This window comes from Ranitomeya variabilis, chromosome 1, assembly GCF_051348905.1.
Source record: "Ranitomeya variabilis isolate aRanVar5 chromosome 1, aRanVar5.hap1, whole genome shotgun sequence".
Lineage (NCBI taxonomy): Eukaryota > Metazoa > Chordata > Amphibia > Anura > Dendrobatidae > Ranitomeya > Ranitomeya variabilis.
In genome coordinates, this window is record NC_135232.1 from 783,777,419 (window position 1) to 783,804,771 (window position 27,353).

Sequence of the window (27,353 nt, forward strand, 5' to 3'; positions counted from 1 at the left end):
CCTTAAAGATTGAAGAAATATGACATGGCCCCCTTCCTCATCTGACCTAAACCCTACTGAGAACTTGTGAGCCCTTCTTAAATGGGAGATTTACTGTAAAGTAAACCAGTACAGCCTCTCTGACCAGTATCTGGGAGCCTGTGGTTGGTGGTGCAGAAAAGGTTGACCATCAACAGATGAAGAAACCGACAGACCCCATAGATGGACGGCTTATGACAGTTATTGTAAGGAATAGGGGCTATATTGCTCACTGATATTTCATAGTTGCCTAATAATTCTGCACACATAGATATTCTTCTAAGAAAGACAAAGCTTCACTTGTCTTATATATTCAGGTTTAATGACCTGCTGGATTGACCGACAGCGCTGTAGTTGTTGCATTAGAAATTAATCAAAAATGCAAATTGCCTAATACTTGTGCACGCAGGGTATATAGATTTATATATAGGACATAGGATGATTTTTTACCGGTACATTTCTTTTCTAAGCACAAACAGGTGCATCTGTCGAAGTACTCTGTGAAGAGAGGAGACATCATACAATAAATCCCATCATCCAGTCAGAGGAAAGTTGTCATTTCTTATTCTCACAAGTACATTATTATAATATCTAAGCTCTCCTGAAAGACTGCGCTTATAGCGAAGACCTGAACTGTAATGGGCGTCATATATTGGAGTATTCTCTCCATCCTGCAACTGGATCCAATCAGCTCTCCAGATAATATTTATTAGTGACTAATTAGTACAGGCATTATATCTGGGGTGTCACACACTATAAATATATGCGTCCCTGTGTTACAGTACGAGCCGCAGAGACCCCAGAAAGTGACAACCACGATGTGTGTCCATCATACAAGTATACTATATATATGTGAGTAACCAGTCAGCGGTCGCAGCTTTCTCTCCACAGAGTGCAATAAAAATATTTTACAAGTATAATTTGCATAAATAACAATGGCTCCGACTCATCAAGGAGGGCGCTTATAGGGGTCGGACGCTCCTCATTCATTAAGAGGTGCATGTCTACTAATGAATCAGGAGCGTCTGATGAGTGGTGTGTGCCTCTGTGCACCTCGCCACAAACCTTACTCTAGTCATGGACTGGAGTAAGATATCTGACGTAATAAACATCACAGTGTCATCAATTAGATGATCTGTGGCATCAAACCCCGTCCTGCCCCAACTTCAACATTCTGGTGGATCTGGGAGGAACTGAGATGAAAACGCCAAAAGTCGCAATATTGTTACACAACTTTGAGTTGCTCAAAATTTTTGCAGCTTTTCAAAACAATTTCTGCCAGAATTCTGGTAAGATTGCTTTGGTGAATTGGGGCCTATATATTTTCTCTGGCTTAAAAAATAGATTTTTTAAAGTACCTTGATTTTCTGACTGTCCGCCAGCACAGATGATGTTCTCCTTGAGGCAGGTATCACAGCGGGTATAGGTTTGTACCAGTAAACCTGGAGAAACGCACAGACAATATTAAAACCTTCTAATGATATAGAGAATAATAACATCAATCAAGAGGCGGAAATCAAGTATAAAATGTACTTACCACAGCTGTTCTCACCTGAGAAATGAGAAAGGACAAATTACTGAAAGTTTTGGTTGTCAGACTCATACAGTAACAGTAATGTCCTGGACTGGACGACATTACAGACGAGTGAGGGGAAGGAAATAAGAGGAATGATTTCACAGGTGGCTCTGGGGAAACCTAGAGTTCGTGTCTACTAGTATTTCTACACGAGGCTGTGAAAGGATTGTAGCATTGTAGAAGAACTTACCTCGTTTATTTGGGCACCTCCCTAAAAAAGAGAATGAAAGAGAATTATTAATTAAAAAACAAAAGAGCCGTGAAATACTGTGTATAATTGGGATAAATAAAACATATTCCATGCTTGGACTGCAGAAAAATCAGGATACTAAGTCACTGTATGTACCATATTACCTCCAATACGTCAGTAATGGGAGATATAAGTACATGGGGCATAGGGAAAAGCTTCTATTCCAGGCACAAGATCAAAACCGCATACCCAAATTAGGATCTCAATAATACAATAAAATAATCCAATAAAAATGCTTTTATTTGATTGACCTTTATTCGAAACGCACGTCGGAGTGAGCTGTACTTGGATCTGCGGGCCCTTAAAGGTACATACTTCTCCATTGCACTTTTGCCTTCGGTGTGTGTTCCAGTATATATATATATATATATATATATATATATATATATATATATATATATATATATATATATATATATATATATATATATAGTATATATATATATACAGTATATATATATATATATATATATATATATATATATACACACACATATACATATACATATGTCTCTCACCCTGCCTTTATTCACTTAATCAGTCACTACTTGCACCCTTTATATATTTTTTCATTCATTTTTCTGTTACACTTTGCACTATCTTGCACACATTGGATATATAATGATATATTGTTTGTTTTTTAACACACTTATCTCTTTGTTATGCTATATTGATGAGAGGCAATTTTTGAGTGTTTTTTTTGGACATAAATATATATTTAAGCATGCACACCGCAGCATTTAAAATTTTTATTTTTCGTGTTCATATATGGCCTTAGTATGTATATATATCTATCTCTATGTATGTGTATGTGTACCTTTTATGGCCCACCATTTGGTCTTACAACTGTTTCTAATAACGTATATATTTTTTAGTATTATCAGTCTTGCTGTAAATTTGTAACTTTATCCTTTCCAAGTACGGGCACATTGTGTTAGTGCTACCGTTTGCCAATCAAATAAAGGCATTTTTATTGGATTATTTTAATGTATTTGAATTATTGAGATCCTAATGTGGGTATTCGGTTTTCATGTAGTGTCCCGAATGGTTTGCCATTCTTTCTTTCCTAGCAACCACATTTCCTTTATTTTATTGATATATGTTTTTGGTGGTATTACAATTGAATTTTAATTGTCCAGCTGGGAAATTGGTTTGCTATGTCTTTTCTATTCCACAAGAAGAAATATCTCACTTACTGATGGAAGATTCCGCCACAATATTCCGGACTTTCTCTAAGAGCCGATGGAAATGAAGTCCGATAGTCTGAAGGAGTTGGGCCCCTACAATGTACAAAGAGAAGGAATAATGATAGATATTACAGGCGACTCATTAGTGTTTACTCCCCACCTCAGCCCCCAAAAAACATTATCAATTATGCATTAGTAGCAGAAACTGATTTTTTATCTACATGGAAATGTTGAATTTACCTGTAAAGTCCGATTCTTCAATCAAATCTACACATCTTTTATATTCAGACGCTATATCTGATATTGCGATATTATCTGTAATGAAATAAATACAATCATTATCCATCCATCCATCTTACATTAAGAGATTTAGGAACATATAGTGAACAGTAATGAGAGAATTACCCAGCATCAGAACGTCGTCCTCCAGATATTTCACCACTGCTCGTTCAGCAGATTTGGCATACCGCTTGATGGTCACAAAGTCATCGATGTCTTCATTGACTTGGCTATTGATATAGATCTGAAACTTTTCCATAGCCTTTTCCCCTCTGCGGTCACATTCAATGCAGCCGAGAGACGGTCCAATGAAGAAGGATGCTATCAGCAGCAAAAGCCACATTTTGGTCTGGAGAAAACCAGACATTTTGAAGAAAAACCAATCCAATCGCTTCTAGTAGCCACTAGTCGCTAAGGTCGCAGAGAAAACAGAACTGTGTCTCAGAAAGAAAACAGCAGCACACGTACAACATACAGTTAGGTCCATATATATTTGGACAGAGACAACATTTTTCTAATTTTGGTTATAGACATTACCACAATGAATTTTAAACAAAACAATTCAGATGCAGTTGAAGTTCAGACTTTCAGCTTTCATTTGAGGGTATCCACATTAAAATCGGATGAAGGGTTTAAGAGTTTCAGCTCCTTAACATGTGCCACCCTGTTTTTAAAAGGACCAAAAGTAATTGGACAGATTCAATAATTTTAAATAAAATGTTCATTTTTAGTACTTGGTTGAAAACCCTTGGCTGGCAATGACTGCCTGAAGTCTTGAACTCATGGACATCACCAGACTCTGTGTTTCCTCCTTTTTGATGCTCTGCCAGGCCTTCACTGCGGTGGTTTTCAGTTGCTGTTTGTTTGTGGGCCTTTCTGTCTGAAGTTTAGTCTTTAACAAGTGAAATGCTGCTCAATTTGGTTGAGATCAGGTGACTGACTTGGCCATTCAAGAATATTCCACTTCTTTGCTTTAATAAACTCCTGGGTTGCTTTGGCTTCATGTTTTGGGTCATTGTCCATCTGTAGTATGAAACGACGACCAATCAGTTTGGCTGCATTTGGCTGGATCTGAGCACACAGTATGGCTCTGAATACCTCAGAATTCATTCGGCTGCTTCTGTCCTGTGTCACATCATCAATAAACACTAGTGACCCAGTGCCACTGGCAGCCATGCATGCCCAAGCCATCACACTGCCTCCGCCGTGTTTTACAGATGATGTGGTATGCTTTGGATCATGAGCTGTACCACGCCTTCACCATACTTTTCTCTTTCCATCATTCTGGTAGAGGTTGATCATGGTTTCATCTGTCCAAAGAATGTTCTTCCAGAACTGTCCTGGCTTTTTTAGATGTTTTATAGCAAAGTCCAGTTTAGCCTTTTTCTTCTTGATGCTTACGAGTGGCTTGCACCGTGCAGTGAACCCTCTGTATTTACTTTCATGCAGTCTTCTCTTTATGGTAGATTTGGATATTGATACGCCTACCTCCTGGACAGTGTTGGTCACTTGGTTGGCTGTTGTGAAGGGGTTTCTCTTCACCATGGAGATTATTCTTCTATCCTCCACCACTGTTGTCTTCCGTGGACGCCCAGGTCTTTTTGCATTGATGAGTTCACCAGTGCTTTCTTTCTTTCTCAGGATGTACCAAACTGTAGATTTTGCCACTCCTAATATTGTAGCAATTTCTCGGATGGGTTTTTTTCTGTTTTCGCAGCTTAAGGATGGCTTGTTTCACTTGCATGGAGAGCTCCTTTGACCGCATGTTTACTTCACAGCAAAACCTTCCAAATGCAAACACCACACCTCAAATCAACTCCAGGCCTTTTATCTGCTTAATTGAGAATGACATAACGAAGGGATTGCCCACACCTGTTCATGAAATAGCCTTGGAGTCAATTGTCCAATTACTTTTGTTCCCTTTAAAAACAGGGTCGCACATGTTAAGGAGCTGAAACTCCTAAACCCTTCATCCAATTTTATTGTGGATACCCTCAAATGAAAGCTGAAAGTCTGAACTTCAACTGCATCTGAATTGTTTTGTTTAAAATTCATTGTGGTAATGTCTATAACCAAAATTAGAAAAATGTTGTCTCTGTCCAAATATATATGGACCTAACTGTATATATGCAGCGCCCCCACTGCCGCAGGGCCGAGGGGTACCCGGTACCGGGCCTCTGAGTCTCTGCTCTGGGGTTGTCACGGTGGCTAGACCCGGTCCGTGACCCTGCTGAGGGGCGCCCAATGAAAGGCGTTGATGGTGGTGGTAGTGCGGTGCAGTAAATAACGAGGACACCAGGTTGCAGTCTCTTTACCTCTTTACTGAAGGCTTCAGGGTCCTCAATCCGGAATATGGTTAACCGGGCTGCGCAAGCCTGGTCGGTCCGATGGCACATCCAGAGTTCCCTTTGCAGGTGGAAATCTGTGCCTACCCGCTAGCGCTTGTGTGTTGTAGTCCTTCCCTGCTGAGCACCACGGGATAGTCCTCACAACTGTTGTGTCTGTTTCTCGTGTTCCCTCACAACTCGATTCTGATGTTCTTCCACGTCCCCCAGATCTTATGGTTAGGACGCACCCGTATGACGGGGAGGCTCGGAGCTCTTCCGGGACTCTAGCGTCGCCCCACTCCTGTTGTTACCCCCCTGTGTCTTCCTAGGTCAATTGGGTGAGACAGCCCGCCTATAACTGACTGTCCTGCCGTAGGTTTGAAGTTTGGCTTGGAGCTCTATACTTCCTCGGCGTTCCGGCCACCGGTTATGCGCCTCAATAGGATGTTGCCTCGTCTTACAGCACGACTCCTACTGGTATTCCCTTTGTTCCGTTGATCTCGTTTCTCACTCAGCACAATATACCTCGCTTCTTGTCCTTTCTTAGGGTACCGCCACTATATCGTGCAGGTGCGGTCCCGTAACGTTCTCTCTGGTTGCTAGGCCTCTGTCAGGATCCCACCCCTGACAGGGACCCCTCTGAATCTTCCCCTACAACACCCTCTGCCACAAGGTGTTGCCTGGTTCCAACCCAGTCAGCTTTCTCCCTAACTTCCTGCCTAACCCCCAGTTTTACCAGATTGTGAGGAGTGGCCTAATAAATAGAACCCTTAGCTCCCCCTGGAGGCCAGACTGTGAAATGTATTGGTGTCTGTGATACCTGGTCAGAAGAACTCCTTCAGTGCCATCAGACATACCATAGCCCCCCTTAGTGGCGGAGCTACAGTACTGCAACGACCAGGACTCTGGGGCGCTGCATATACACACACTATATATACAGGCTAAGCACTCATCATCTACATTACATGTCTGCTAGACACACAGACATAAACCACATATATGCTACTCACATATTTACACATTCACTCTATATACAGGCTACAAACATATACACTTACATTATAAATATACTACAAGCATAATGCATACGCTCATGAACTTTACATATTCTACATTAACCTATATACATGCAGTATAATTGTGTACATAAACAGACATATATACATACACTATGTATGCGTGAGTCACATATACACACTTACCATATACAGGTCCTTCTCAAAAAATTAGCATATAGTGTTAAATTTCATTATTTACCATAATGTAATGATTACAATTAAACTTTCATATTCTATAGATTCATTATCCACCAACTGAAATTTGTCAGGTCTTTTATTGTTTTAATACTGATGATTTTGGCATACAACTCCTGATAACCCAAAAAACCTGTCTCAATAAATTAGCATATTTCACCCGACCAATCAAATAAAAGTGTTTTTTAATACCAAACAAAAAAACCATCAAATAATAATGTTCAGTTATGCACTCAATACTTGGTCGGGAATCCTTTGGCAGAAATGACTGGTTCAATGCGGCGTGGCATGGAGGCAATCAGCCTGTGACACTGCTGAGATGTTATGGAGGCCCAGGATGCTTCAATAGCGGCCTTAAGCTCATCCAGAGTGTTGGGTCTTGCGTCTCTCAACTTTCTCTTCACAATATCCCACAGATTCTCTATGGGGTTCAGGTCAGGAGAGTTGGCAGGCCAATTGAGCACAGTAATACCATGGTCAGTAAACCATTTACCAGTGGTTTTGGCACTGTGAGCAGGTGCCAGGTCGTGCTGAAAAATGAAATCTTCATCTCCATAAAGCATTTCAGCCGATGGAAGCATGAAGTGCTCCAAAATCTCCTGATAGCTAGCTGCATTGACCCTGCCCTTGATGAAACACAGTGGACCAACACCAGCAGCTGACATGGCACCCCACACCATCACTGACTGTGGGTACTTGACACTGGACTTCAGGCATTTTGGCATTTCCTTCTCCCCAGTCTTCCTCCAGACTCTGGCACCTTGATTTCCGAATGACATGCAAAATTTGCTTTCATCAGAAAAAAGTACTTGGGACCACTTAGCAACAGTCCAGTGCTGCTTCTCTGTAGCCCAGGTCAGGCGCTTCTGCCGCTGTTTATGGTTCAAAAGTGGCTTTACCTGGGGAATGCGGCACCTGTAGTCCATTTCCTGCACACGCCTGTGCACGGTGGCTCTGGATGTTTCCACACCAGACTCAGTCCACTGCTTCCTCAGGTTCCCCAAGGTCTGGAATCGGTCCTTCTCCACAATCTTCCTCAGGGTCCGGTCACCTCTTCTCGTTGTACAGCGTTTTCTGCCACATTGTTTCCTTCCAACAGACTTACCATTGAGGTGCCTTGATACAGCACTCTGGGAACAGCCTATTTGTTGAGAAATTTCTTTCTGGGTCTTACCCTCTTGCTTGAGGGTGTCAATGATGGCCTTCTTGACATCTGTCAGGTCGCTAGTCTTACCCATGATGGGGGTTTTGAGTAATGAACCAGGCAGGGAGTTTTTAAAAGCCTCAGGTATCTTTTGCATGTGTTTAGAGTTAATTAGTTGATTCAGAAGATTAGGGTAATAGGTCATTTAGAGAACCTTTTCTTGATATGCTAATTTATTGAGACAGGTTTTTTGAGTTATCAGGAGTTGTATGCCAAAATCATCAGTATTAAAACAATAAAAGACCTGACAAATTTCAGTTGGTGGATAATGAATCTATAGTATATGAAAGTTTAATTGTAATCATTACATTATGGTAAATAATGAAATTTAACACTATATGCTAATTTTTTGAGAAGGACCTGTATACTCTACATACACATATGCCATATATACACACCATTTATACCTGTGAGGATATGGCCGCTTACTAAAGACTATGTACACCACCACACTTGCCCCTGATGAAGCCACTCTAGTGGCGACACGTGTTGGGCTTCCCATGCCCCCCGCCTTTCTTGTCCACCCCTATTCTGGTCCTGGTCTATAGGTATTGTTTCTATATTTCCAGGTAGCATTCCTCTGCAGCTGCCACAGAGATTACCAACCTACAATCCAGGCTCTCTTTTTTGAATCTTACTCTGTTATTATCATTATTATTTTTGATTGTTATTCAATACATGTTGCTTGGGTGTCTCTGTTAATAGATTTTTAGTCTGTGGGTTGTGTTATATTAGGATGGAACCCAGGTCCATCTTGGTTATTACATCTTTGTTAACCCTTTTGCATTCATTTGTTATTACCATTAGCTGTTCAGCTAAACCGTGCTATTTTTGGGTTACATTCTGGTTAACATTTGCTAATATTTACTCAGTCTTTCAATACCCCCATTATGCTCTAGACCCTATGCACTTATATATTTGCTGATTTGTATAAATGCCCCCATGTTATATATAGGGTGTCAAAATATGATCATGCAACAGGTGTCAGGGCTTTAATGATAGAACTATCAGTCTATTATAGAGGGGGTTTCAATTATTCTTTGTATGTTTACAATTTTCTTATGGTGCATCTAAGTGCGGTGGGCATACCCCATTTATGAGTTATATTTCATGTCTGTTTTTAAATTGTTTTCGTGTTTTCGTGTGGTGTTTAAATCAATAAATACTATTTTATAGGTGGTCCCTGACTTAGCATGTTTCTTTTCTTTAATTTATTAATGTACACTCTGCACCTCATCTTGACTTAAAAAAAAACAGAAATGTAGACATTTGGCATATTTATTAAAAAAGAAAAACCGAAATATCACAGACACTCATATTTAACCCCTTCCCGACATGTGACGGAATAGTACGTCACATGTCGGGACCCCCGCTTTGATGTGCGCTCCGGCGGTGAGCGCACATCAAAGTCGCGACATGTCAGCTGTTTTTTACAGCTGACATGTGCGCGCAATAGCGGCGGGTGAAATCGCGATCACCCGCCGCTATTAACTAGTTAAATGCCGCTGTCAAACGCAGACAGCGGCATTTAACTACCGCATCCGGCCGTGCGGCCGGATATGAGCGCATCGCCGACCCCCGTCACATGATCGGGGGTCGGCGATGCTCCTCCATTGTAACCATAGAGGTCCTTGAGACCTCTATGGTTACTGATTGCCGGTGGCTGTGAGCGCCCCCCTGTGGTCGGCGCTCACAGCACACCTGCATTTTAGCTACATAACAGCGATCTGATGATCGCTGTTATGTAGCAGAGCCGATCGGGCTGTGCCTGCTTCTAGCCTCCCATGGAAGCTATAGAAGCATGGCAAAAGTAAAAAAAAAAAAGTTTTTAAAAATGTGAAAAAAATAAAAAAAATATAAAAGTTTAAATCACCCCCCTTTCGCCCCAATCAAAATAAATCAATAAAAAAAAACCCCAACCTACACATATTTGGTATCGCCGCGTTCAGAATCGCCCGATCTATCAATAAAAAAAAAGCATTAACCTGATCGCTAAATGGCGTAATGAGAAAAAAAATCGAAACGCCAGATTTACGTTTTTTTCGTCGCCACGACATTGCATTAAAATGCAATAACGGGCGATCAAAAGAACATATCTACACCAAAATGCTATCATTAAAAACGCCAGCTCGGCACGCAAAAAATAAGCCCTCACCTGACCCCAGATCACGAAAAATGGAGACGCTACGAGTATCGGAAAATGGCGCAATTTTGTTTTGTTTTGTTTTTTGCAAAGTTTGGAATTTTTTTTCACCACTTAGGTGAAAAATAACCTAGTCATGTTAGGTGTCTATGAACTCGTAGTGACCTGGAGAATCATAATGGCAGTTTTAGCATTTAGTGAACCTAGCAAAATAGGCAAGCAAAAAACAAGTGTGGGATTGCACTTTTTTTGCAATTTCACTGCACTTGGAATTTTTTTCCCGTTTTCTAGTACACGACATGCTAAAACCAATGATGTCATTCAAAAGTACAACTCGTCCCGCAAAAAATAAGCCCTCACATGGCCAAATTGACGGAAAAATAAAAAAGTTATGGCTCTGGGAAGGAGGGGAGCGAAAAACGAAAACGGAAAAAGCTCCGGGGGTGAAGGGGTTAAGTCACATGCTGTCCATTTCCTTGTGATCCTATTTGAGATGGTTCTACTCCTTTATTGGAGGCCAGTTGTGTTTAATTAAACTGATAGGACTTGATTTGGAAAGGCACACACCTGTCTATAGAAGACCTCACAGTGCATGTCAGACCAAATGAGAATCATGAGGTCAAAGGAACTGGCCAAGGAACTCAGAGACAGAATTGTGGCAAAGCACAGATTTGGGCAAGGTTACATCAGAATTTCTGCAGTACTCAAGGTTCCTAAGAGCACAGTGGCCTCCATAATCCTTAAATAGAAGAAGTTTGGGTCCATCAGAAGTCTTCCTAATCCTGGCCGTCTATCCAAATTGAGCAATCGTGGGAGAAGAGACTTGGTGAGAGAGGTGAATAAGAACCCCAAGATCACTAAGCTCCAGAGATGCAGAAGGGAGATGGGAGAAAGTTCCACGAAGTCAACTATCACTGCAGCCCTCCACCAGTTGGGCCTTTATGGCAGAATGACCCAACGGATGCCTCTCCTCAGTGCAAAACATATCAAAACCCGCATAGAGTTTGCTAAAAAAAAAAAAACACATGAAGGACTCCCAGAGTATAAGAAATAAGATTCTCTGGTCTGATGAGACGAAGATAGACCTTTTTGGTGATAATTCTAAGCGGTATGTGTGCAGAAAACCAGGCACTGCTCATCACCAGCCCAATACAATCCCAACAGTGAAACATGGTGGTGGCAGCATAATACTACGGGGGCCTTTTTCAGCTGCAGGGACAGGATGACTGGTTGCCATTGAAGGAAACATGAATGCTGCCAAGTACAGAGATATCCTGGATGAAAACCTCTTCCAGAGTGCTCTGGACCTCAGACTTGGCCGAAGGTTCACCTTTCAACAAGACAATGTCCCTTAGCACACAGCTAAAATAACAAAGGAGTGGCTTGAGAACCACTCTGTGACCATTCTTGACTGGCCCAGCCAGAGCCCTGACCTAACCCCAACTGATCATCTCTGGAGACACCTGAAAATGGCTCTCCACCAATGTTCACCATCCAACCTGACGGAACTGGAGAGAATCTGCAAGTTAGAATGGCAGAGGCTCCCCAAATCCAGATGTGAGAAACTTGTTGCATCATTCCCAAGATGACTCACGGCTGTACTAGCTCAAAAGGGTGCTTCTACTCAATACTGAGCAAAGGGACTGAATACTTATGACCATGTGATATTTCAGTTTTTCTTTTTTACTAAATTTGCAAAGATTTCTACATTTCTGTTTTTTTAGTCAAGATTGGATGCAGAGTGTACATTAATGAGAAAAAAAAATGAACTTTTTTGAATTTACCAAATGGCTGCAATGAAACAAAGTGAAAATTTTAAAGGAGTCTGAATACTTTCCGTACCCACTGTACGTAATACCTTGTGGGTAGCTTGTCGTTTGGCATAATTGGCCAAATTATGCGCTAAGTAGCTCCATTTTTCTTATTATCTAGAACAGTTATGCTATTCATATTTCATATTTACATGCTTTATCACTACAGAGTGCAACTTTTTTGTTATACAGAATTCTGTGGTCTTTGGTACATTACTGTGATACAAGATCTGTACAATGCCAACACAAGAATACCGGACTATGTGCCCTGGTGTGAGGGTGGCACACAGCAGGCTCCGTACAATGCCACCACAATAATACCGGACTATGTGCCCTGGTGTGAGGATGGCACACAGCAGGCTCCGTACAATGCCACCACTATAATACAGGACTATGTGCCCTGGTGTGAGGGTGGCACACAGCAGGCTCCGTACAATGCCACCACAATAATACCGGACTATGTGCCCTGGTGTGAGGATGGCACACAGCAGGCTCCGTACAATGCCACCACTATAATACAGGACTATGTGCCCTGGTGTGAGGGTGGCATACAGCAGGCTCCGTACAATGCCACCACAATAATACCGGACTATGTGCCCTGGTGTGAGGATGGCACGTAGCAGGCACCGTACAATGCCACCACTATAATACAGGACTATGTGCTCTGGTGTGAGGGTGGCATACAGCAGGCTCCGTAAAATGCCACCACTATAATACCAGAGTACATGCCCTGGTGTGAGGGTGGCATACAGCAGGCTCGGTGCAATGCCACCCCTATAATACCGGACTATGTGTCCTGGTTTGAGGGTGGCACACAGCAAGCTCCGTAGACGGTCACCACTATAATACAGGACTATATGCCCTGGTGTGAGGATGGCACACAGCAGGCTCCTTACAATGCCACCACTATAATACAGGACTATGTGCCCAGGTGTGAGGGTGGCACACACAGCAGGCTCCGTACAATGCCACCACTATAATACCGGACTATGTGTCCTGGTGTGAGGGTGGCACACAGCAGGCTCCGTACAATGCTACCACTATAATACCAGACTATGTGTCCTGGTGTGAGGATGGCACACAGCAGAATCCGTACAATGCTACCACTATAATACGGGACTATGTGTCCTGGTGTGAAGGTGGCACGCAGCAGGCTCCATACAATGCCACCACTATAATACAGTACTGTGTGTCCTGATGTGAGGGTGGCACACAGCAGGCTCCATAGAATGTCACCACTATAATACAGGACTATATGCCCTGGTGTGAGGATGGCACACAGCAGGCTCCGTACAATGCCACCACTATAATACAGGACTATGTGCCCAGGTGTGAGGGTGGCACACAGCAGGCTCCGTACAATGCCACCACTAGAATACCGGACTATATGCCCTGGTGTGAGGATGGCACACAGCAGGCTCCGTACAATGCCACCACTATAATACAGGACTATGTGTCCTGGTGTGAGGGTGGAACACAGCAGAATCCGTACAATGCCACCACTACATTACTGGACTACAGTTAGGTCCATATATATTTGGACAGAGACAACATTTTTCTTATTTTGGTTATAGACATTACCACAATGAATTTTAAACAAAACAATTCATATGCAGTTGAAGTTCAGACTTTCAGCTTTCATTTGAGGGTATCCACATTAAAATTGGATGAAGGGTTTAGGAGTTTCAGCTCCTTAACATGTGCCACCCTGTTTTTAAAGGGACCAAAAGTAATTGGACAATTGACTCCAAGGCTATTTCATGGACAGGTGTGGGCAATCCCTTCGTTATGTCATTCTCAATTAGGCTACTTTCACACTAGTGTCGGGACCCGTTGTGTGTTGTCTCCGCCGCACAACGGGGACAGCGGATGCATTTTTCCAGCGCATCCGCTGCCCCATTGTGAGGTGCGGGGAAGTGCGAGCGGAGTTCCGGCCGCGCATGCGCGGTCGGAAAAAGCGGACCGTCGTGAGCAAAAAACGTTACATGTAGCGTTTTTTGGTCCTGACGGTCCGCCACAACACGGCGCAACCGTCGCACGATGGTTGCGACGTGTGTCAATCCGTCGCAATACGTCGCTTAATGTAAGTCTATGGGGTAAAAACGCATCCTGCAAGCACTTTTGCAGGATGCGTTTTTTCGGCAAAACGACGCATTGTGGCGGATTGCAGTTAACGCTAGTGTGAAAGTAGCCTTAAGCAGATAAAAGGCCTGGAGTTGATTTGAGGTGTGGTGCTTGCATTTGGAAGGTTTTGCTGTGAAGTAAACATGCGGTCAAAGGAGCTCTCCATGCAGGTGAAACAAGCCATCCTTTATCTGCGAAAACAGAAAAAACCCATCCGAAAAATTGCTACAATATTAGGAATGGCAAAATGTACAGTTTGGTACATCCTGAGAAAGAACGCAAGCACTGGTGAACTCATCAATGCAAAAAGACCTGGGGCCCCACGGAAGACAACAGTGGTGGATGATCGCAGAATAATCTCCATGGTGAAGAGAAACCCCTTCACAACAGCCAACCAAGTGAACAACACTCTCCCGGAGGTCGGCGTATCAATATCCAAATCTACCATAGAGAGAAGACTGCATGAAAGTAAATACAGAGGGTTCACTGCACGGTGCAAGCCACTCATAAGCATCAAGAATAAAAAGGCTAGACTGGACTTTGCTAAAAAACATCTAAAAAAGCCAGCACAGTTCTGGAAGAACATTCTTTGGACAGATGAAACCAAGATCAACCTCTACCAGAATGATGGAAAGAGAAAAGTATGGCGAAGGCATGGTACAGCTCATGATCCAAAGCATACCACATCATCTGTAAAACACGGCGGAGGCAGTGTGATGGCTTGGGCATGCATGGCTGCCAGTGGCACTGGGTCACTAGTGTTTATTGATGATGTGACACGGGACAGAAGCAGCCGAATGAATTCTGAGGTATTCAGAGCCATACTGTGTGCTCAGATCCAGCCAAATGCAGCCAAACTGGTTGGTCGTCGTTTCATACTACAGATGGACAATGACCCAAAACCTAAAGCCAAAGCAACCAGGGAGTTTATTAACCCCTTAAGCCCCGAGGGTGGTTTGCATGTTAAAGGGCCACTGTCACCCCCCCCCCAGCCGTTATAAACTAAAAGAGCCACCTTGTGCAGCAGTAATGCTGCAGTCTAACAAGGTGGCTCTTTTAGTTTTTGATTCATTTATTACCTCAAAAAAGCGTTTTAAAAATTGGCCACACATGCCAGATATTATACCTGGAGGCAGTCCGAGGCGTCCTGTATGAATCCCCCAACTGCCGTCACTCATCTCTTCAGGGCCGATGGTCCCCGCCCCCTGAGCGCTGTTATCGTCTGAAATCCGGCGCCTGCGCTGTGCGTGCCTGCCTGGGGCCTGCGCAGTGTTCATTGTCAGTGCGGCCACCCTGTTACTGAATCCCCGCCCCGCACTGTGTTATTCATTATGCACAGTGCGGGGCTGGGGTTCCTGGGCATGCGCACTGCGCTGTTTAGACGCTCCCCAGCTCCGACGCTCCCCAGCTCCCCCGCCTTCCCAGGAACCCCAGCCCCGCACTGTGCATAATGAATAACAGTGCGGGGCGGGGGATTCAGCAACAGTGTGGCCGCACTGACAATGAACACTGCGCAGGCCCCAGGCAGGCACGCACAGCGCAGGCGCCGGATTTCAGAAGATAACAGCGCTCAGGGGGCGGGTACCATCGGCCCTGAAGAGATGAGTGACGGCAGTTGGGGGATTCATACAGGACGCTTCGGACCGCCTCCAGGTATAATATCTGGTATGTGTGGCCAATTTTTACAACGCTTTTTTGAGGTAATAAATGAATCAAAAACTAAAAGAGCCACCTTGTTAGACTGCAGCATTACTGCTGCACAAGGTGGCTCTTTTAGTTTATAACGGCTGGGAGGGGGGTGACAGTGGCCCTTTAATGACCGGGCCAATTTTTACAATTCTGACCACTGTCCCTTTATGAGGTTATAACTCTGGAACGCTTAAATGGATGCCGGTGATTCTGACATTGTTTTCTCGTGACATATTGTACTTCATGATAGTGGCAAAATATCTTTGATATTACCTGCGTTTATTTGTGAAAAAAACAGAAATTTGGCGAAAATTTTGAAAATTTCGCAATTTTCCAACTTTGAATTTTTATGCCCCTAAATCACAGAGATATGTCACACAAAATACTTACCGTAAGTAACATTTCCCACATGTTTACTTTACATCAGCACAAATTTGGAAACAAATTTTTCTTGTTAGGGAGTTATAAGGGTTAAAAGTTGACCAGCAATTTCTCATTTTTACAACACCATTTTTTTTTTTTTTTAGGGACCACGTCACATTTGAAGTCATTTTGAAAGGTCTATATGATAGAAAATACCCAGTGTGACACCATTCTAAAAACTGCACCCCTCAAGGTGCTCAAAATCACATTCAAGATGTTTATTAACCCTTCAGGTGTTTCACAGGAATTTTTGGAATGTTTAAAAAAAAAAAACGAATATTTAATTTTTTTTTCACAAAAAATTTACTTCGGCTCCAATTTGTTTTATTTTCCCAAGGGTAAAAGGAAAAAATGGACCTCAAAAGTTGTTGTACAATTTGTCCTGAGTACCCGGATACCCAATATGTGGGGGTAAACCAGTTTGGACGCATGGCAGTGCTTGGAAGGGAAGGAGAGCCATTTGACTTTTCAATGCAAAATTGGCTGGAATTGAGATAGAACGCCATGTTGCATTTGGAGAGCCCCTGATGTGCCTAAACATTGAAACCTCCCACAAGTGACACCATTTTGGAAAGTAGACCCCCTAAGGAACTTATCTAGATGTGTGGTGAGCACTTTGACCCACCAAGTGCTTCACAGAAGTTTATAATGTAGAGCCGTAAAAATACATTTTTTTTTTTCACAAATGAATTTTCGCCCCCAATTTTTTAATTTCCCAAGGGCACCAGAAGAAATGGTACACCAAAAATTGTTGTGCTATTTGTCCTGAGTACGCCGATACCCCATATGTGGGGGGGGGAACCACTGTTTGGGCGCATGGCAGAGCTCAGAAGGGAAGGAGCGCCATTTGGAATGCACTTAGATGGATTGGTCTGCAGGCGTCACGTTGCATTTGCAGAGCCCCTGATGTACCCAAACAGTAGAAACCCCCCACAGGTGACCCCATATTGGAAACTAGACCCCCCAAGGAACATATCTAGATGTGTTGTGAGAACTTTGAACCCCCAAGTGTTTCACTACAGTTAATAACGCAGAGCCGTGAAAATAAAAAATCATTTTTTTTCCACAAAAATTATCTTTAGCACCCAGTTTTGTTTTTTTTCCCAAGGGTAACAGGAGAAATTGGACCCCAGAAGTTGTTATCCATTTCTCCTGAGTACGCAGATACCCCATATGTTGGGGTAAACCCCTGTTTGGGGAACGGGAGACCTCGGAAGGGAAGGAGCACGGTTTTACTTATCTACTGTATAATTGTCTAAGGGTCACTTCCGTCTGTCTGTCTGTCCTTCTGTCTGCCTTTTTCTGTCACGGATATTCATTGGTCGCGGCCTCTGTCTGTCATGGAATCCAAGTCGCTGATTGGTCGTGGCAAAACGCCCATGACCATTGCGACGACCAATCAGCGACGCGCACAGTCCGGAAGAAAATGGCCGCTCCTTACTCTCCGCACTCACTGCCCGGCGCCTGCATACTCCCCTCCGGTTACCGCACACACAGGGTTAATGCCGGCGGTAACGGACTGCGTTATGCCGCGGGTAACGTACTCCGTAACCGCTGCTATTAACCCTGTGTGTCCCCAATTTTTTTTACTATTGATGCAGCCTATGCGGCATCAATAGTAAAAAAAAAATGTAATGTTAAAAATAATAAAAAAACAAAAAACATGCTATACTCACACTCCGTAGTCCGCCGAGCCGCTCGCACTGGCCGCCATCTTCCGTTCCCGGCGATGCATTGCGAAATTACTCTGAACACTTAGCGGTCTCGTGAGACCGCGAAGTCATCTGGGTAATTTCGCAATGCATCCTGGGAACGGAAGATGGCGGCCGGCGCGAGCAGCTGGGCGGAGCTTCGGTGGATCCCAAGCGTCGGTAACCGCTTCCTGGATCCAGGCGCCAACGGAAGGGGAGTATTTAACTTTTATTTTAATTTTTTTTTTTTACAGGGATATCATGCCCACATTGCTATATACGTGGGCTGCGCAATATACTACGTGGGCTGCGCAACATACTGCGTGGGCTGCGCAACATACTACGTGGGCTGCGCAATATACTACGTGGGCTGCGCAATGTACAATGTGGCTGCGCAATATACAACGTGGGCTGCGCAATGTACTGCGTGGGCTGTGCTATACACTATGCATACATATTCTAGAATATCCGATGCGTTAGAATCAGGCTCCATCTAGTTCAACGCAGAATTGGCTGGAATGGAGATCGGACGCCATGTCGCGTTTGGAGAGCCCCTGATGTGCCTAAACAGTGGAAACCCCCAATTCTAACTGAAACCCTAACCCAAACACACCCCTAATCCCAACCATAACCCTAACCACACCCCTAACCCTGACACACCCCTAACCCAATCCGTAAATGTAATCCAAACCCTAGCCCCAACCCTAATGGGAAAATGGAAATAAATACATTTTTTAAATTTTTCCCTAACTAAGGGGGTGATGAAGGGCAGTTTGATTTACTTTTATAGCGGGTTTTTTAGCGGATTTTTATGATTGGCAGCTGTCACACACTAAAAGACGCTTTTTATTGCAAAAAATATTTTTTTGCGTTACCACATTTTGAGAGCTATAATTTTTCCATATTTTGGTCCACAGAGTCATGTGAGGTCTTGTTTTTTGCGGGACGAGTTGACGTTTTTATTGGTAACATTTTCGGGCATGTGACATTTTTTGATCGCTTTTTATTCCGATTTTTGTGAGGCAGTATGACCAAAAACCAGCTATTCATGAATTTCTTTTTTGGGGGTGGGGGGCGTTTATACCGTTCCACGTTTGGTAAAATGGATAAAGCAGTTTTATTCTTCGGGTCAGTACGATTACAGCGATATCTCATCTACATTTTTTTTAGGTTTTGGCGCTTTTATACGACAAAAACTATTTTATAGAAAAAAAAATTTTTTTTGCATCGCTTTATTCTGAGGACTAACTTTTATTTTTTCACTGACGCTGTATGGCGGCTCGTTTTTTGCAGGACAAGATGACGTTTTCAGCAGTACCATGGTTATTTATATCTGTCTTTTTGATCGCGTGCTATTCCACTTTTAGTTAGGCGGTATGATAAAGGGTTGTTTTTTGCCTTTTTTTACTGTTCACACTGAAGGGGTTAACTAGTGGGACAGTTTTATAGGTTGAGGCAATACTAAATGTGTGTACTAATATATATAATATATACACACATGTATATATATATGTATTCTCACCCATCCCTTGTAGATTGTGAGCCTTCGCGGGCAGGATCCTCACTCCTCCTGTACCAGTTATAACTTGTATTGTTTAAGATTATTGTACTTGTTTTTATTATGTATACCCCTCCTCACATGTAAAGCGCCATGGAATAAATGGCGCTATAACAATAGATAATATAATATATATATATATATATACACATACACACATACATACAGTATATACAGGTATATATATATATATATATATATATATATATATATATATATATACACATACACACACACATACATACAGTATATATATATATATATATATATATATATATATATACACACACACATACATACAGTGTATATGTATATATATATAATTGTCTAAGGGTTTTTCTGTCTGTCTGTCTGTGTCTTTCTGTCTGTGTGTCTTTCTGTCTGTCTGTCTTTGTCTGTCTGTCTGTCTGTCTGTGTCTTTGTGTCTGTCTGTCTTGGAAATCCCGCGTCTCTGATTGGTCGAGGCCGCCAGGCCTCGACCAATCAGCGACGGGCACAGTATCGACGTAGATGTCATAATGGTTGCCATGGTGACGATGATGTGATAAAGGTTGCCTCGACCAATCAGCGACGGGCACAGTCTGCCGCGAATTCTGGAATCATCATTTGTCCATATACTACGGGGACATGCATATTCTAGAATACCCGATGCGTTCGAATCGGGCCACAATCTAGTATATATAGATATATACATACATACATATATACACACACATTTTTTTTTTTTTACTTGATAACATTGCCCCGGGGGGGAGGGGGCCTCATGTTATAGTGACAGATCGCTGATCTGACACTTTGCAGAGCACTGTGTTAGATCAGCGATCTGACATGCAGGGCTGCAGGCTTACCAGCGCTTGCTGAGCAGGCGCTGGTAAGCCACCTCCCTTCAGGACCTGAATGCAGCCTCGCGGCCATTTTGGATCCGGGGCCTGCAGGGAGGAGACGCTCGGTACAAGGCGAGCACATCGCCTTGTACCGAGGGTCTCAGGGAAGCCCGCAGGGAGCCCACTCCCTGCGCGATGCTTCCCTATGCCCCCGGAACGCTGCGATCATGTTTGATCGCAGTGTGCCGGGGGTTAATGTGCCAGGGGCGGTCCGTGACCGCTCCTGGCACATAGTGCCAGATGTCAGCTGCGATTGTCAGCTGATACCCGGCCGCGCTCCCCCAGTGAGCGCAGCTGATCGTGTCACTGGGAATTAAGTCCTAGGTCACCTTGATGGGATAGTACGTCCAATGGGATTAAGGGGTTAAAGCAAAGAAGTGGAATATTCTTGAATGGCCAAGTCAGTCACCTGATCTCAACCCAATTGAGCATGCATTTCACTTGTTAAAGACTAAACTTCAGACAGAAAGGCCCAGAAACAAACAGCAACTGAAAAACACCGCAGTGAAGGCCTGGCAGAGCATCAAAAAGGAGGAAACACAGCGTCTGGTGATGTCCATGAGTTCAAGACTTCAGGCAGTCATTGCCAACTAAGGTTTTTCAACCAAGTACTAAAAATGAACATTTTATTTAAAACTATTGAATCTGTCCAATTACTTTTGGTCCCTTTAAAAACAGGGTGGCACATGTTAAGGAGCTGAAACTCCTAAACCCTTCATCCAATTTTAATGTGGATACCCTCAAATGAAAGCTGAAAGTCTGAACTTCAACTGCATCTGAATTGTTTTGTTTAAAATTCATTGTGGTAATGTCTATAACCAAAATAAGAAAAATGTTGTCTCTGTCCAAATATATATGGACCTAACTGTATGTGCCCTGGTGTGAGGGTGGCACACAGCAGGCTCCGTACAATGCCACCACTATAATACCAGACTATGTTCCCTGGTGTGAGGGTGGCACACAGCATGCTCCGTACAATGCCACCACTATAATACAGGACTATGTGCCCTGGTGTGAGGGTGGCACACAGCATGCTCCGTACAATGCCACCACTATAATACAGGACTATGTGGCCTGGTGTGAGGGTGGCACACAGCAGGCTCCGTACAATGCAACCACTATAATACAGGACTATGTGCCCTGGTGTAAGGGTGGCACACAGCATGCTCCGTACAATGCCACCACTATAATACAGGACTATGTGTCCTGGTGTGAGGGTGGCACACAGCAGGCTCCGTACAATGCAACCACTATAATACAGGACTATGCACCCTGGTGTGAGGGTGGCATACAGCGGGATCCATACAATGCCACCACTATAATACAGGACTATGAGCCCTGGTGTGAGGGTGGCACACAGCAGGCTCCGTACAATGCCACCACTATAATACAGGACTATGTGCCCTTGTGTGAGGGTGGCACACAGCAGGCTCCGTACAATGCCACCACTATAATACAGGACTATGTGGCCTGGTGTGAGGGTGGCACACAGCAGGCTCCGTACAATGCAACCACTATAATACAGGACTATGCGCCCTGGTGTAAGGGTGGCACACAGCAGGCTCCGTACAATGCAACCACTATAATACAGGACTATGTGCCCTGGTGTAAGGGTGGCACACAGCAGGCTCCGTACAATGCCACCACTATAATACAGGACTATGCACCCTGGTGTGAGGGTGGCATACAGCGGGATCCATACAATGCCACCACTATAATACAGGACTATGAGCCCTGGTGTGAGGGTGGCACACAGCAGGCTCCGTACAATGCAACCACTATAATACAGGACTATGCACCCTGGTGTGAGGGTGGCATACAGCGGGATCCATACAATGCCACCACTATAATACAGGACTATGAGCCCTGGTGTGAGGGTGGCACACAGCAGGCTCCGTACAATGCCACCACTATAATACAGGACTATGCACCCTGGTGTGAGGGTGGCATACAGCGGGATCCATACAATGCCACCACTATAATACAGGACTATGAGCCCTGGTGTGAGGGTGGCACACAGCAGGCTCCGTACAATGCCACCACTATAATACAGGACTATGTGCCCTTGTGTGAGGGTGGCACACAGCAGGCTCCGTACAATGCAACCACTATAATACAGGACTATGTGCCCTGGTGTAAGGGTGGCACACAGCAGGCTCCGTACAATGCCACCACTATAATACAGGACTATGCACCCTGGTGTGAGGGTGGCATACAGCGGGATCCATACAATGCCACCACTATAATACAGGACTATGAGCCCTGGTGTGAGGGTGGCACACAGCAGGCTCCGTACAATGCCACCACTATAATACAGGACTATGTGCCCTTGTGTGAGGGTGGCACACAGCAGGCTCCGTACAATGCCACCACTTTAATACCAGACTATGTGGGATCGCGGTAAAAATACTCGGGTTTCCCGTAGGCTTACATTGGGCTCGTTGCGCAGTGCCGGGCCTCTCTGACCTTTCCCGGCGCCTGCGCAATGCAGTACTTTGCTCTGCCCCCAACAGGGCAGACAAAGTACGCCTGGGCAGGAAGACAAGACTAGGACGTCATAATAAGAAGATAGGAGGCGCTGGACTCGGGACTGCGACGCCCATCGGACTCGGACGGCAGCAGGACCGCCCCTGGGTGAGTATAATATAACTTGTTTTTCTTACCTTTCATGTTACATCGGGGGCTTATCTACAGCATTCCAGAATGTTGTAGATAAGCCTCTGATGCCGGTAGCCTTAGGTCATATACGATTTTTGGGGTGACAGATTCCCTTTAACCACTTGGTTGGTCACTCCCTTTTCCACCCCCTGGGATGGTCCTAATCCCTTCCTCCCCCTGGGCTTTTGTGGCCAAAACTCCAAAATCTATGAAGGATCATAACTTCCCAACGGAAGGCCATAAAGTGGGGTTTTTTTGCACCTACGGATTCGGCCATGCCCGTTACGCTTGGAGCCAAACCCTGCATCCCTACCTGGCTTCTTCTAGCCATTCTGCATATTCGCCACCCTGGGGTACTAGAACGGAATGAAAAACCTGGAAGACGTTCAGCCTATTCCAGAGATCTTTAAAATGTAACCGGTATAGCTAGGAAGTACGATGATTCCATAATCTTATGAAATTTCCATCTGACTGAATGAATCAGTTACACAACTTGGGCTCCACAGCGTCATGAGCCTGGATACTAGCTAAGATGATGGGGGTGTGAGTTGTCACTCAGAAGCTGAGGAGGCTGGACCACCTGCTGAGGGAGGACTGGAATAGGATATGACAGTTGATGGGCATGACTAAATCTCACCATATTCTTCACAGCCCTCTTTGGTACTAGAGCAGAAAGCCTAAAATATATTCCAAAAATAAAACAATGATACAATGGTCTATGAAAAAGGATTTTATTGATCATACAAAAATGTGTTCCAGTCTTACAATGAGCAATAACTTGTAAAATGGAGGAGGGAAGGAAATGATGCAAAAGAAAAACATGCCATGCACATAATTAGCACAGTATACAATTTAGGTTACATCTTCATTTATTTTAGCATGGTTTCAAATAAGAAAATAATAATGTATCTTCATAAAAACACAGGATGAACAGAATAAATCATCAAGCATGATTTAATAAAACACATAGCTTATAGGCTGAGGAAAAAAAAAATCACTTCTTATGATTTATGTAAAATGTTATGTTATATATACAAGCTTCTATATAACTCCTTGTTAACAAGGAGATGCGGCTGCTTTAGTGCTACAACAGAGCAGCAATGCAGTTATTCTGGAAAAATAAAAACCATTGGGCCATAGCACAAGTAATGTAGTTTGGTGCTTTTAGTGTATAGCTACCGGTTCTGTAACACCATATTATCTGTGTGTTCGGCACAGGGAATAAGCCATTAATTACAGTTCCTACTATCCAATGGGAACTTCAGAAAGCACTTTGGCCTCCAGAATACCTGCAGTGTTCTGCTGCCAGCTCACGGTCCGTCATCTCTCCCGCTAACTTTTCCCCTAAACCGGCATCCAGCACCACTACGATCCTCGAGTCATGTGATGGCAATTCAGTCCCCTCTGGATCACACAGCGCTGTGTGACTTTTACAATGTCAGAACATGGATCTATAGGCATATACTGTAAAAGCGTCTTATAGCTCACCCACACAGAATGGCAGTGTGATCCGGAGAGTGAACTGCCATCACATGACTCAGGAGAGGATCAGAACGGTGCTGGCTATGGTGGTAGGTGAGTCAATTATTTCACCTACACTACCATTTACACAGGTTTAGCAGGAAATAAACGGGATGGAAGTGCTTCTTTAATATGCTTGACTGAAAGCACATTCAACTAGAAATCCACTCTATTATTGGCAGATCGATAACTTGCTAGATACGGAGGTTCCTCCGGAATGTATGCAGGAGAGAAGGCAGCCATTTCTACTCTTGTGGTCATGAGGATTTAACATATAAGGGTATGTTCCCACGGTCAGTATTAGCAGTGCTTTGGACGCAGCACATGTCCGCTCCGTCCAAAGCGCTGCCGGCTTTTGTATGCAGGGTGATTCTGCATGTGTTCATTGTACCGTGCAGTATCACAGCATCCTATACATAGGACGGTGATATTTATCTTGGGAGATGTCTCCACAAGATAAATAGACATGCTGCAGTCTTGTAAAGACGAGCAGCATGTCCGGTTACGCAGGGAAGCCGGAGGCGTTCCTGCACGCATAGTGGGAGTTGGGATCTCATAAAATCCCATCCACTATACTGTAACATCTGGACGCTGCGGCTGTACAAAGCGTCCAATCCGCAGCTAATACTAAACATGGAAACATACCCTTACTTGTTAATATAGCAAAATTTGGGATTGTGGTTCAAGATTTGCCCCTGCCTTAGGAATCATATTAAGAAATAGCGTCCATGCTAATGTTTTATGAAAACCACAAGGCAACCTGCGTTTTTTCTTATTTTACTAAAATAGTTTCCTGAAGATAGCCTGCGTAAGCAAAAATTGTGATAAACTGTGGTCTGCTCTTAAAAAAAACCTGTAGGTTATGGAGGTCTAGCGAATATATGACTGCACACACTATTGTTGCATAGCGTACAGGAGTCTAGGTGAACGTACTGGGTGAGCTCTGCATCTACAGACCAAGTTTAAAATCTGCTGTGCAGATATGTTATACATGTCCATTACAGGGGAAAATAATGAACTTCACTTTAACTCCTTACTGACATATGAATTAATAGTACATCACATGCCAGGTGCCAGTGTATGGAGCGGGTTCATGAGCTGAGCCAGCAACAAACCTAGAGGATACCATCTGTAGTAGGGCTTCATAGAAAAATGTCACTTTAACTATATACTGCAATGCTGCAGTATGTAACAATAAGTAAAATAATTGGAGTCCCATAAGGAGACAAAAAAAAAAAAGTTTACAAATATGAAATATAAAAATTGGCATCAATAAAAAATAAGCATATTTGTTATCGCCACGTAAGAGTGATCCAAACAAAAATTTACACATACGGTAAATGTCAAAGAAAAAAACATTTAAATGCCATAATTGCAGCTTTTGGCTTATGCAGCTCCATGCAAAAAAATAAAAAAAAAATGCAAAAAAGTTATCAAAATGTAATATGTGCCCTTAAATCAAAGAAATGACACAGACCACTAGAATATTAACAGGCACGTACATTATATGTATAAACTATGGCAACAATAGAGGTTAAATATCCCCATGTGTCTGGTTCATATACGTAAAGCCACAATTACAGTTATTTTGAAATGTTAAAATTCCAAGATCTAAATAAAATCCTTTGGTGGTTCTAACAAGAGCATAGAGATTCCAGAATCCTACTAAGCCATCCCATAAGGACTCCGTTTGGATGGTAAATTCGATTTATGCCTCCGTCATTAATATGCATCAATCACAGAAATGTATTATCACAAGTCAAAACCATGGCCCTGAAAGACAATGAATGTGAACAGAACAGACCTAAAAATAAAAAATATACATATCCACAGCAAAGAGTCACAGAACTGGCTTCATTCACAGTGAGAATATTCAGTGTAAATCCATTTTTAGGGTCTTGATCAAACTTATTCTAATTTAGCACAAGCCATTTTTGCATCCATAAAGCAGTCTTCTCTCAAAGAGATAGAAAAAAAAACAACTAACTGGTACAATGAAACAGTAAGCACTGGTTTTGTACAAGTCTGAAAAAAGGCCTTGTGTTCAAAGAGGTTTCACATTTAAAGAAGCACACCCATCAAAGTATTTATCCTCTTACTATATTGAAGCAAGCATCATATTATTTAGCACTATGTCCTTACAGTTGCTCATTTTGCCTTTCTACCCAACTAATTCTTCTGTTTTCTCTGCTCTATGTAGAAACAGGAAGTCTCTTGTCCCTGCATTTATCTTTCTCCCCCTCCCCCTGCCAGGGACTTATACCTCACAAAATTGATCTTGTTTCTACATAGAGCTTGGAAGGATTCAGCTAGTCAGTTTTTAGTCATGCGATGTCATAGACCTAATGGAAAAGAGAAGAATTAGCTGGGTAGAAGGGCAAAATGAGCAATTTTAAGTACACAGTGATATATAATATAATGACTGCAATATATTAAGAGGATACAAATTTTGATTGAGTGCTTCTTTAATAAAGGGTGAAATTAGATAAGCCTCTATATTACTTATAAAATGTAACAGGAGCATCAAAAAATAGTAAACAGACTAATTAGTGCATATATGCAAGTAAGGACACAGCAACTGGGTACCAAATATCACAATGTTTGTATCTTACATACTTATTCTACTAACATATTACAATGAAACTTCTTCCTTTAAATCCAGTGTGAGAAAGTGGCTCACAGATTCACCAAGTCTATTTGTTTTTTTAAGGATACTGCCTACCAAAAGTAGATGGTGGACAGTTAATGGCTCAACAT